Source organism: Culex pipiens, chromosome 2 (genome assembly GCF_016801865.2).
Source record: "Culex pipiens pallens isolate TS chromosome 2, TS_CPP_V2, whole genome shotgun sequence".
NCBI classification, from domain to species: Eukaryota; Metazoa; Arthropoda; class Insecta; order Diptera; family Culicidae; genus Culex; species Culex pipiens.
In genome coordinates, this window is record NC_068938.1 from 94,705,855 (window position 1) to 94,720,035 (window position 14,181).

Genomic DNA, 14,181 nt, shown 5'->3' on the forward strand with positions numbered 1-14,181 from the left:
CCTCAAGGAAAAAGATTTATGAGATCGAGATTTCGCTCCAAGTTCGCGCAGTCACCGCCGCCAACAAAGAAACGAAACGAAACCACCCACAATCAACTGTCATTCATAACAATAATTATGGCGCCTCCGTGTGTGTGTGGCGGAGTTTATTGGATCGCCGACCAGACCAGAGGCGGTGGGACAACAAATAACGTCCCCGTTTGTGGAGTCTGTGGCGATTTGCTTTCGAAGTCCCCAGGAACATCCGTTCAACCGGGCAGAGTAGAGCTGACATGTGCGCGGCGCATAGAACGTTCAGGTCTACCGGCAACGAGTTCAAGATCACGAAGGCGCGTGCTGGCGAAGATGGCCCACGCGTTCTAAATTTATTGGGCTCATTACGGCATGGAAAGGTGGCGCGCGTGCGTATTCTGATCAAGTTGAAGCTAGTGAAGAAATAAGTATTTTTGAAGGAGGTAGCGTGTAGTTTTGAATTATGCTTATACAGATATTACATTATATACGATATGTGCCGAAACATGCAGAACAATAATGATGATTTTTTTGCAAATTCATCATTTTCATAAAGTGCACCGATTTCAAGTTATAGTCTTTTCTTGGTCAAAGTTTTGTCTCGGCATCTTGTCTGGATTTTGGCAGAGTTCTAATAAAAAGTTATTGCAGGATTTCGGCAAAATGAACTTTGCTAATTTTTTTTTCGTCTTTTTGGATACAAACAGACGTATTTTTGAAAAAAGGAGTCTCATCGTGTAAGTTACCGAGACAGGCTTAACCCTTCGAAAATGATCTAAATAACCAAATATATTCTGATAATAAAAACTTCACAAAAAAATACAATTAAAAATAATCGCCTCTTTGTTCAGTACAAAATCAATCTGCAAACTTTAAATGACATCATGAACAGGAGTTACGAACTTTCGAAAATAATAAAAAATACATTTGGTTTAAAAGGTCATAATGACTTCTCCACACTATAAATCTGCTTTCCAAAAAAGGTAATCTCCTACACATGTGAGCTGTACGGTCTCAGATCGAACACTCTGTTATAACATGCGGAATTTCACAATAAACTGCAATTTCGTTTTGTCCAAATTGAGTGAGGTTTTGGATGACAGATAATTAAAAAATAACGGTTAATTTCTTATCTAATCGGAGATATCAAAGTTTCATGTCTGTTTCTATAAGACAAATTATCCTAACTTTTATTGCCAGATGACTTTTACAACTCCTTATCATAAGCTCTTGCAAAAAATTTGAAACGAAAGATCAGTTCGATCGTAAAACAACCGTACTCTGGACATCGCAAAATTATGCAACTGCCAGCGTTTTACCCAATAGGTCACGGGAAGCTTTATGAAATCTAGGCGAGTGGTGGAAATGTACCAGTTCGAGACCTCGTCCCGTTGCAACATCGTTTCGATTCTTGTATCAATTTGCATAAATTAGCTCCCCGCGATGCTGCTGTTGTTCTGGATCAAACGTGTGTCTTCCAAAGAAGTCTCGCGTGGCTTCGAAGGTGACTCCAATTCCGCAAGATGTGGTCAGCTTCGAGCCAACTTTCAAATCGAAACACAAATCTCAAACTCTGAGTCATAAACTACTTTCGAGAGCTCCGGCAAAGTGCCAAACGCGAAATCTAGTAACAATTACCATATTGGTTGGAAAGGTAAATTTACAATTCCTGTCGCACGAGTTAATCCGCCTTGTTTTTTGTTGCAGCCCCCAAGAAATGGAAGAACTATTTTATTGACACCTACAACCCGTTGACCATTTTGGGTCTCCCCGGGAACGGGTTGACGACTGCCTGCCCAGAGGGGACAGAGTAACAGTGGAATAAATTAACTACCGGGTTGTTCGTTGACCTTTTTGCCGTTTTGTGAGAATTTGCAGAAAAAAAATTTGTCAAGCTAGGAAGGTACGTCAGAACTCTGGCCAAAAATGTGGCCACACCAGGTGAGAATCGGGATGGTGGTTTGTTGGTGGGAACTGTGTGACTGCAAATTAAGGTACAGATAAGACGCTCGTTAAGATGAAAGATCAGAACCGGGAACGCGCACATTTATAATTAGCTATTTGAAGATTCAAATTAGCCGATGCTTGTTTGCGATTAGAGGGCTCATTTGGAGTTATCATGATTGATACCGCGGCGGTGTTTGTGTGTGTCGCCCACTTTATTTTGGTCATAAATCTTTTTGGTGATGTTCGGAAATGTGCCATCGGGCTTTTAGAGGAAGTTCGTTTGAAACATTGTCTTGTCTGGCAACATTATGAAGGATTTAAAAAATACAAAAACTTCTGTTACAAATAATTTATATAATTCAGAATGTGAACAAAAATTGGTCAATCTTTGAGTTCTCACTCATTGCATTGCGTAGAATTACTCTTTCTCGTCTGTAGATTTTTTGGAATGTGGTCTATTCAAAGAATCCTCTATGCGGCTTATTTAACGCCTTATGGTAGATTTAATTTTCAGCATACACGGTCGTTTAGCAGTGGAATGATGTACCGTAAACCGGGGTGACATTGATAGGATTTCAATTTATTTTTGAAATATTTTTCAACTGGTAAGATTTTTCTCAAGATTATTATTAAAAAAAAAATTACTGGCGTAGGCCAAACAAGGTCCACGCACTATTTTTAATTTTTACAAAAGTGTTTAACAAAAGAGTTGCGTTGAAAATTCTTATCATGAATCCTGCGGCGACTAAGGTGTTCGAATTTTATTTTCACATCAAATTTACCATCAATAAGGTTGATATAGTTTATAACATAACTTTCTAACAAAACACATATAAATTTTAGGTAAAATTGTTAAAAAAATAGAATTTTGCCCTAAATTTGTTAAAACTAGTTTTGTTTATAGAGCTATTCCAGCTCAAATCAAGGGAGCGGCCGTGGCTGACTGGTTACGGTGTTCGCTTTGTAAGCGAATGGTTCTGGGTTCGATTCCCATCTGCTCCCAACGAGAAAGTTAAGAACACATAAATTTGAAATGATGAATATGAACGAAAAATCAAAGTCGCTCGAGGCGGGGTTCGATCCTCCGTCCTTTGGATTGGTAAGCAAAAATGCTAACCACTAGGCCATGGCGACTTGGTGAACGTAGACTGGAATAAGGAACACTGTTACAGAGAGCGAGTTGTGGCGCTATAACCACGGCAAATAGTGTCCAGGGCATTCGTGGAAATACAATGTCCCATCCCAGAGGGTCCCGGAGTACCAAACCTTCTTAGCATGGTGCTTCCAACGAATACAAACAAATCGCGGAGCGTATGGTGGTGTGTCCCCACGCTTCTTCCTCCCCTGTCGATTCAAAATTGTGTTGTTATTTAAAAACTCAGTGCTCAAACTCAGCCCACTTCAAACGAATCATGTCTCTGCGATATGACTTAACGGAGTAGGCCTGGCCACATTAACGCTTGTGATGTTCCAATGCATTCTAATGCAATGGCGCACTACAAATGTTAATTCTTGACAAGGAGAGTGCTAGGCGTCATCTAACCTAAGGCACTCTCCAGGATCCCTTCGAAAGATTGGCTGCGCTAGGGCCTGAATAGATTAGATTAGATTAGATTAGATTAGATTATATTAGATTAGATTAGATTAGATTAGATTAGATTAGATTAGATTAGATTAGATTAGATTAGATTAGATTAGATTAGATTAGATTAGATTAGATTAGATTAGATTAGATTAGATTAGATTAGATTAGATTAGATTAGATTAGATTAGATTAGATTAGATTAGATTAGATTAGATTAGATTAGATTAGATTAGATTAGATTAGATTAGATTAGATTAGATTAGATTAGATTAGATTAGAGCCATTCCAGCTCAAATCAGGATTTTTTTGGTATTTTTGTACCCGACCCTCTCCGCTTTCAATGAAACGTTGTAGACATGTTATCCTAGGCCTATATAAGCCGTTTTTGTGTATATGCCGTATCTTGAAGCCGTTGCGTCTAGTGCGTCAATCCCGGGACAAAATTCCCGGGATTTTTTCAAAACCGGGAATTTTCATATTTTGTCCCGGGAATCCCCGAAATTGAAAAAAAAAACAAATTTTAGTCTGGAAATTCAGATTTTGTTGTGGATATAGATAAAAAGTTCAATACTTAGTAACCGAAAAAAAATTAAAAGCATTTATATTAGTAATCGGCTTTAAATATTTTCCTTTTTATATTTTTTATTTCATTTTATATATTTTTAAAGGACTCGGTATTATAGTTACGAATATTTATGATTTTAAATTTGAAAATAGATTTTATTTACCTACTTCACATCAAACACCGTCATCTGGGACAAATCAGGAGAAAGTAACGAATGAAGACAGCTGGTTTAACCAATTTTTGAGCATAATGTTTTGATTTTTTTAAATTGATTTTGGTTTAAACAGTAACAGAACATAACAAATAATACACCGATTTCAAAATTTATTGCACTAAAACCTCCAGTCCCTATTAAGACTTTGCTGTCTTTTTTTAGATGGAAGTATAATCTACAATTAATAGTTCAATTCAATTCAGTTTATTTCTTTAGTTTATCGACTAACAGTAGTTTTGTAAGTGCAGTTCAGAGTTTTGGGGGATCCTTTCAGCTGTGTATAATGCATTTATCACAATGGATGCAAATAAAGTTGGTTGTAAAGGAAACAGAAAACAGGAAAACAACTCGCAAAAAACCTGTCACTTTTGCTAGAATAGAAGGGGGATAGGAGGAGGAAAAGGGTTTACAATTAATAGTTTTGAGCTAATTCTATGATTTTAAGCTTGAAAAACATAACAAATATAATGAAAATATATATTTTATGACTGTTTCAAAAATTTCTCGGAAATTCCCGGGATTCAAAAAATATTTTTCCCGTTTCCCGGAAAATTCAAAACCCGAGAAATTTGGACGCCCTAGTTGCATCGTATCAAAAAGTGATCAAAGACAAACTTGTAGGGAATTGGACGGGCTTTCTTAAAAAAATGCACTGAAAAAAAGTACATGCCACTTCTATGAGATTTTTTAATATTTATGTTTTAAAAGTAAATTTTAAGGTGACGTCAGGATTTTTTTTCGTTCAAAACTTTTGTGCAAATAACGTAAGATGTTAAAAAAAGACTCACGAAAGATGAAGGATCGTATGTTTCTCCTAAAAAATTTAAAAATCATTTACTATAACTGTTTTTTTTTTAAGTGTTCTGTAGCCAAAATTTGTAAAAAAAAAACGGTAAGAATCGATTTTCCAGACAATTTTACATAAAAAGTCTCCATATTGACCAAAAAATAGCTGGTGGTTGGAGGTTTATGTCAATTTCTATATGACAGACTCGATTTTTCAGTCTGAAAAATAATTTAACTGGAAAGCTCTTTCAATTTCCCATAAGTTTGCCTTTGACAGCATTTCAAGCTTCATTACATTGCTCATAACTGAAAATAGAATATTTTTTTCATCGTGGTAGAAACCAGGTTAGTAAATAAGCCTACGTAAATATTAAAACGAGTCCAATAAAAACATTTTGTTGTAAGTAAAGTAAGTAAAGTAAGTAAAGTAAGTAAAGTAAGTAAAGTAAGTAAAGTAAGTAAAGTAAGTAAAGTAAGTAAAGTAAGTAAAGTAAGTAAAGTAAGTAAAGTAAGTAAAGTAAGTAAAGTAAGTAAAGTAAGTAAAGTAAGTAAAGTAAGTAAAGTAAGTAAAGTAAGTAAAGTAAGTAAAGTAAGTAAAGTAAGTAAAGTAAGTAAAGTAAGTAAAGTAAGTAAAGTAAGTAAAGTAAGTAAAGTAAGTAAAGTAAGTAAAGTAAGTAAAGTAAGTAAAGTAAGTAAAGTAAGTAAAGTAAGTAAAGTAAGTAAAGTAAGTAAAGTAAGTAAAGTAAGTAAAGTAAGTAAAGTAAGTAAAGTAAGTAAAGTAAGTAAAGTAAGTAAAGTAAGTAAAGTAAGTAAAGTAAGTAAAGTAAGTAAAGTAAGTAAAGTAAGTAAAGTAAGTAAAGTAAGTAAAGTAAGTAAAGTAAGTAAAGTAAGTAAAGTAAGTAAAGTAAGTAAAGTAAGTAAAGTAAGTAAAGTAAGTAAAGTAAGTAAAGTAAGTAAAGTAAGTAAAGTAAGTAAAGTAAGTAAAGTAAGTAAAGTAAGTAAAGTAAGTAAAGTAAGTAAAGTAAGTAAAGTAAGTAAAGTAAGTAAAGTAAGTAAAGTAAGTAAAGTAAGTAAAGTAAGTAAAGTAAGTAAAGTAAGTAAAGTAAGTAAAGTAAGTAAAGTAAGTAAAGTAAGTAAAGTAAGTAAAGTAAGTAAAGTAAGTAAAGTAAGTAAAGTAAGTAAAGTAAGTAAAGTAAGTAAAGTAAGTAAAGTAAGTAAAGTAAGTAAAGTAAATCACGTAGACACTGACAATAAATCAAAAGATAGTACTGCGACCATATATCCAACTTTTAAATAAAGCTGAGATTGGTTAAACTCAAACGGAGCAGTTTTCCCAACTCTGTAGTCCATATAGCTTCATCTCACAAAAGGCAATCTCCTACGCAAGTGACTTCTTATGTCTTAAACTAGCACCTCCAAAAAATCAGACCGTTGAATTTCACAACTTTTTGCAAACCTCTTTCCAGACTAACAAATTCGCGGGGGTTGGATTAATTGCAATTCCACTTACCAGTGTGTTCACCCAAATCGGGTTACCTTAAGGCAATACCATTCATTCCAAACCGGAGATTGGTCCTGTGGACCGAAAATGGATTCCTGGTGAATGGAACCCCACACCAGGTCATTAAGCGATTCGATTGTATTACACAAACTTTTTGCGCAAAGTTATTGAGCGCCTACTGGATTTTAACGATGATGGCGGATTAACAAATTGAGTGATGATGTAAGGATCGATCGAGGATCCGGTGCGCGTGTAAGATGCCGATAAAGATCACGAATGATGCTGGCTGAGTAAGCAAACCGGCCACCGATGATGATCAGCCACGTGATTGATGAACATGATTCCGATGAGGATTCAGGAATAGGTCAAGATGCATCATCTGATTAAGACTATTGTTAGGTTTGCAAGTACAATTATATTTTAAAAATATCTCGTTCCAACTTAATTGAATCCAACTCACAATTTTAATTATTCATAAATAGACCAAAACAAGCGTCTCACCACCGATTAGCCCACTGGGTGTTATGTTAAGCCAACTTCGCATAATTACTCGGAAGAACCGTTCCAAGATCAACATAGTTTGAGGGCAACTGCAGCAAAGGAAACAAAACAAACAACCTCAGCGCAAAATGTGCTACTCACGCAATTCTTCGCGCAAAGCATAATGACTTGAAATTGCAGCTCACGTCGAACCAAACCAGACACTTACAACATTTTACCATTATTCCACCGTTGCACTAATTGAAACCGATATACCCATCGTCTCGTCATCCTCGTGACTTCGGGGCCTGGAAGCTCCCAGAATCCCCCACTGGCGGGAGATCTCGAACAAGTTCGCCGGACTTACGCACTTGGGGCGAAAATTGTGTCCCGGAAAATTGCAAATTCATGTTTCAGGTGCCCGGCCAGTCAGTCAGTCGTTCTGGTTCCAACAAAAGGTTTACGGGTGTGTTTTCGTCTGCAGTAATGACCTTTGATTTGGACGGACGGACTGTGGGCGCCAGCACTGACTGACTGACTGACTGGTGGTAATTGCTTAATTTCCTCCCATTTCTGGAGCAGAATTTGCCATCATTACCATTAAGAGGGCAAACTGCTTCGCAGAGCTTCGGACACGATTGATGGATGCTGAAGAACTTGGTTGGGGCAGTTATGCCACCCGGCCATGAATAAAGATCATACGTGGTTCTTGATGTTTCTACGAGTTATGTCGGCGGGATCTTCCGTGGCCATTGTTCGCGGAGGAGGACTTGGACCTCTTAGACTTCCAGTTCTCGGGTGGGAGCCACCCACGATGCCCACGACCTTCAATTAGCATGTGGAATGAACAATAATTGAGTGCTAATTCGTTACGGGCGTCGTCGTCGTCGTCGGATGTGTAGCAGGTCGTTCGCATAAAATGTTAAATTATGTGCGTGATTATTGTTAAAGTGGAAACTGGAAACATTGTAAGTGGTTTGGGTGTAATTAATCATTTCAAGCTGGAATCTGAGGTGTGAAATATTTAAGTTGATGCTAGCCCAATTTGAAATGTCGGAAGTAAAAATAACTAATGAGACCTAACGCTTGAATTAATTTAAACAAAAGACTGTCAAAATTTAGCTGCTATAGTACAAACCAATAATTTTCAAGAAATTTTTAACAAAACAAAAATGTATACAGTAATCACTGTTTACTCAGATTACTTAATGACCCTCGCCCAGCTATTGCCAGGAGCTTTCCCCCTGGGCATGGAACCAGCCATCGTTTGTCCACAATCGCCAATCCAATGCAATGTCCATCGTTTGTGGCGATAAAGAGTAAAGATTTATCCTCCCTTTCCCGTTGGTAGTCCACGTTTTGTCGCTAAAGCCATTCCGTTCTAAGTACTTTGTCGCTTTAGGCTATCATAATCCTGTAACAGACAAGTGGGCTTTAAAATTCTATGGGAAATCTTTCACCACCACAGGTTTCAAAAGTCCAAGTCTGATCCCTGAGCGCTCGTTAGCCGTCGTCACTTTCGCAGGAAAATGGCATCTTATCAGCCGGCGTTCTCCTTGCAGAATCCGTCTGTCCCGAGAGGTTCTAACAGTGTTTCCAGCCCCGAAGCAGCAGGCAGGTCATCATTTGCACGAGGCTATCATTTCCATGTAAAACATATTCCGCTTGCGCAACACCGCAAGCCCGAGGGAGCGGATGGGATTCTCTCTCTCTAATCATCCATCGTCAATTTACACTTGATCGTCGAGGAATCTTCACAGGTATCAGCACGGCAGTGGCTCGGGACAGCCGTTTCAGCCGTTGAGTTACTCAACAGGGGACCTGGACCCGGTTCATAATTTACTAATTTTCATTGCACAGATTAACTGGACAGCCACGATGAGGCCGAGCTCGTTGAGGAAGAATGTGTAGACAGCTTTGAGCGCACATCTAATCAATGACCTTGAAGACCTTGAAGAGAGCGGGATTTCACGTGCCAACGGGGTATGACTAGCGCGAATGTGCTTCTATCGAAACGAAAGGGATTGGCCTCGGCCTCCAGACTCCAGAATTCACCGTAAAATGAGCGCTGGTGCAGAGGGTATTGTTGATCTTCCTCCATACTGGGAGGGGAATTCCGAAACCGCTTGCGAGATTTTGAAATTGATAAATTGATCGGCTTGCGCAACAGATTGTGCGATGGGATGGTAATGGTTTCACAGGTTACCTCCCTTTGCCAACGGATTAAAAAAAGTTTTTTAAACATTCACTATAAATAAAATCAAAACAATTATTACAATTACAAATTACAAATATTACAAGAATATAATTAGAACTGTCTTGCTATCTTGTCGCACTTTGCTTTTTGACGTTCCGAGAAAACGCGTTTTAAGAGGCAGTATTTGTAGATTCTGCTCGGTTTGTTCTAGAGGTCGAGGTGCTCCGATTTGGATGAAACTTTCAGCATTTGTTTGTCTATACATGAGATGAACTCATGCCAAATATGAGCCCTCTACGACAAAGGGAAGTGGGGTAAAACGGGCATTGAAGTCTGAGGTCCAAAAAACATGAAAAATCTTAAAATTGCTCGCATTTCCGTAAAACTTCATCAATTCCAACTCTCTTAGATGCATTTGAAAGGTCTTTTGAAGCCCTTCAAAATGCGCTGTAGACATCCAGGATTGGTTTGACTTTTTCTCATAGCTTTTGCAAATTACTGTTTAAAATGGATTTTTTTAAAACCTTAATATCTTTTTGCAACAGCCTCCAACACCCATACTCCTATAGGTCAAAAGATAGGTAATTTCATGGACTATAAGCTTACGGTATTAACTTTTTGGCCAATCGCAGTTTTTCTCATAGTTTTACGATTTTTCTAGAACAAACATTTTACAACGTTAGTTTTTGCCCTGTAGGCCAAGAAGACGGCTTTTTTGGTCTCAATTTTGTCATATTCGGAATCCTCGGTCAATTTCACTTAAGTTAGGAGTATTGGAAATGTAATTTTGATTTAAAAAATAATTTAATAAAACATTTTTGAAAAAAGAAATAGATCTTCTTTACCCTATGATCAATACGTCAAATGCTGTATCAAGTAGGCGAAAACTTGTTTTACCCCTAATCCGACAAAATTCTAAATAATATTTTAATTAATTCTAAATGGCATTTTTTCCTATCAAATTCTTAATTCCAACACCTCAATCAAATGTAAAATTTTCTGAGGATTCCGAATATGTCAAAATTGAGACCAAAAAGTGCCGTCTTCTTGGCTTACAGGGCAAAAACTAACGTTGTAAAATGTTTGCTCTAGAAAAATCGTAAAAATATGAGAAAAACTGCGATTGGCCAAAAAGTTAATACCGTAAGCTTATAGTCCATGAAATTACCTATCTTTTGACCTATGGGAGTATGGGTGTTGGAGGCTGTTGCAAAAAGATATTAAGGTTTTAAAAAAATCCATTTTAAACATTAATTTGCAAAAGCTATGAGAAAAAGTCAAACCAATCCTGGATGTCTAAAGCACATTTTGAAGGGCTTCAAAAGACCTTTCAAATGCATCTAAGAGAGTTGGAATTGATGAAGTTTTACGGAAATGCGAGCAATTTTAAGATTTTTCATGTTTTTTGGACCTCAAACTTCAATGCCCGTTTTACCCCACTTCCCTTTGTCGTAGAGGGCTCATATTTGGCATGAGTTCATCTCATGTATAGACAAACAAATGCTGAAAGTTTCATCCAAATCGGAGCACCTCGATACGACCTGTTTCACATCGGTGAAAAACTCGCTCCTAATGTTTGACCTTGAATAAACAAAACCGAGAGCACGCAATGTAAACAATGAAAAACACGTTTTGATAGGCTGACCATTCTTTGGTCAGTTGGTGCATTTATATCAATTCAATTCAGGCTGTGGGTACGCACGAGAGCAAGCAGCAGTCAAGTGTTCAGTGCTCCAACGTTTTTTCGATTTTTTTCGCCGTAGTTTACCGTGATTAGCCGCGAGTTTACTCCTGCAGCATGCCAAAGGCCGGCCGTGGCCGTGGCAGTGCGAGTGCGGCCTCGAAAAACCCGCAAATTTCGTCTACCGGCCGTGTGCAAAAAGGTAAACAAACCAACGCCGTGTCGGCCGCCATCGCGCAGGGGAGCGTGAGCGCAGATGGAATCGATAAAAAGTTACTACATCCCGGGTATGTTCCGAGATCACCAGTGCGAACCCGTTCGGGTACCTCCGGTGCCACGACCAGTGGCACATCAACATCCGCCAACATCCCCATCAGGAACGAATTCCAGATGCTGAGCGACGACGAAGAAAACAACAACAACAACACCGACGGTAGCAGCACTACCGACGACGACGACGACGATGATGGTCGTGCACGGAAAAAAGTGCCGACGTCAAAAAAGAACAATTCTCCAACGGAACGAAGACCACCTCCAATTTTTGTTTTGGACACGTTGGCGGACGATGTTGACGAGTTGCTGGAAGGCCTCGGATATTGTCTGAAAATCGGTAAGTCGGCAGTGCAAGTGATCACACTGAACAGAAAAGATTTCGACCTGGTGCTTGAAGAACTGAAGCGCAGCAACTTCAACTTCTACACATACGACCCAGAGAAGCCCCCTGTTAAGGTCGTCTTGCAGGGTTACCAAGACCGTCCGATCGCCAACCTGAAGCGACACCTCTCGAACGCCGGAATAAAACCACGGGAGATAAAAGTGTTCTCGCGAAAGACAACAGTCACAGGTACACACACCCTGTACCTGTTGTACTTCGACCGCGGCACCGTCAAGATCCAAGATCTGCGGCGGACTAAGACGTTGGACGGTTTTTGGGTAAACTGGCGGTTTTACACCAAGAACCCGACGGACGTAGCGCAATGCCACCGTTGCCAGAAATTCGGCCACGGCTCGCGGAACTGCAACCTCCGGCCCCGCTGCGTGAAGTGCGGTGAGTCACACCTCTCGGAGGCGTGCGCACTGCCACGAAAGGCGGACTTGGGGGAAAACGCAGAACAAACCAAGCCACGCGTAAAGTGCGCGAACTGTGACGGCAACCGTACCGGCAATTATCGCGGATGCGTCGCGCGCTGTCTTACCTCGAGGAGCAGGAAAAGAGGAAGAAGAAAGCAGCAGCGTCCCACTCTCCTCAGCGAAGTACGAGCGCAGCCGTTCCTGCAGTTGGGCAGCGTACGGTTCCAGCGGACAACCCAGCGATCCCTCCTGGATGGGGGCGGTCGTTTGCCAGCGTGGTCGCTGCCGGTAGCGGCGATGCGGCCCAGCAAGGAGTCACCGGGGAAGATCTCTTCACCCTGCCGGAGTTCTTTGCTCTCGCGGGGGAGATGATGACGCGGTTTCGGAGCTGCCGTAACAAGACAGAGCAATTTCTGGCCCTCGGGGAGCTGATGATCAAGCACATCTATAATTGATTATTTTTTGTCTGTGATCTAGTTTTAAGCTTTCTCTTTTTCTATCCTTTTCCCATTGCACTTTCTGTAAGTTTTTTGAAAACTTTTTCTTACTCCTGTCTACTCCATAGTTAAAAGTAATAATTTTTCGAATGAATTATGATGTAAAACACAGCTGAAAGGAACACCAAAACTCTGTTATGTACCTAAATGAACTCATTGTAACTTGATTATTCACAAATAAAACCGAATTGAAATTTAAAATTCAGGCTGTGTCAAAATAGCACGACAAGATTGCTAGAGTTTTTTTTTAATAGGACCTATAAACATATGAAAGACAACGGGACCTTTTCAAAAAAAAAAAAACCCATTTTTGGGTTTTGTTTAGTATCTTAGGATTAAAATCGAATTTTAGAGCTCTGTGAATATCAAAACGTGAGGAATTGTATGTTGCAAAATGGCGTTCTGAACTCAATTTGGACCAAAATGCATGTGCGGCATGTTAGCACGACGGCAACGAACTGTTAAGTAGAAAAAACAATGGGGTTAAAATCTGCCATTCAATGTTATTTAATATAAAAGTTTTTTAATGTTTTTTTGTTTTTTTTTTTTGTTTTTGAGTAATTCTTTACAAACTCACACAAAATCGGGAAAAATTGCCCCGACAACTCTTCGATTTGCGTGAAACTTTGTCCTTAAGGGTAACTTTTGTCCCTGATCACGAATCCTTGGTCCGATTTTTGATATGTCGTGATGGAGGGGCGGTACGAACCCAACATTTTTGAACATGCGAAAAAAGAGTTATTTTTCAATAATTTGCAGTTTGAAACGGTGAGTGTTGTTTCGTTTCGTTTTGTTGTTTTTTTTTGTCTTTTTTTTGTTTTTTGGTTTTTGTTTTTGTTTTTTGTTTATTTTACCCCGAAGGTTTTGTTGGCGGGGTTTTGTTCTTAATTTTTCTTTGTTTTTTTTTTGTGGTCATGTTAAATCTCATAAAGGACATGAAAAACGGCAGGTTTTTTTAATTGGAGGTAGCAAAACATGACAAGAGTTGAGATAAAATCCACTAAATGAATTTCAAGAATGATGTCATGTAAGGAAGAAAGAACCCAAAGACCTGATTTAAAACAGAAGAAAAAAATGCGTCACTTCTCCAACAGACACGCGAAACAATCATTCAGAGTTGAGCGGGTAATTATTCGAAACCAATGTTAAGAAGTGGAATTCCGTTACTCTTGCACGCCCATGTGATTATGGGGAGGAACCAAGCAAACAGACAGCAATCATTTGGGGCCATGTTTTGTGGATAAATATGCCAGCAATCTCAGATTTTTATGCTACACTGCTGAAACATTGTTTTGATGAAAAAGTGTGTCAAATATTTGAATTGAGGTTGATGTTTGTTTTATTTTTTTTTAAGATAAAGAACGATGAAGATTTTAATAGCTTGTCAAACACTTTAAGATTAGCTTATTAGTCTTTCAAGCGTATCATGTCAAATATTAAAATAATGACTTTCCGGGTTAATATATTTAAGCACAAAATTTGCAGTCCCAAACAAAAACTGCACCATCACGCTAAACATCATCCTTCACAAGACAAGGCTACCGTAAACTGGGGTCAATCGGGACACATGGGGCGAGTTGGGACAGCAGTTTTAACAATGTTGGAGCACAATATTTTGATTTTTCTGGTTGGTTTCGGTTAGAAC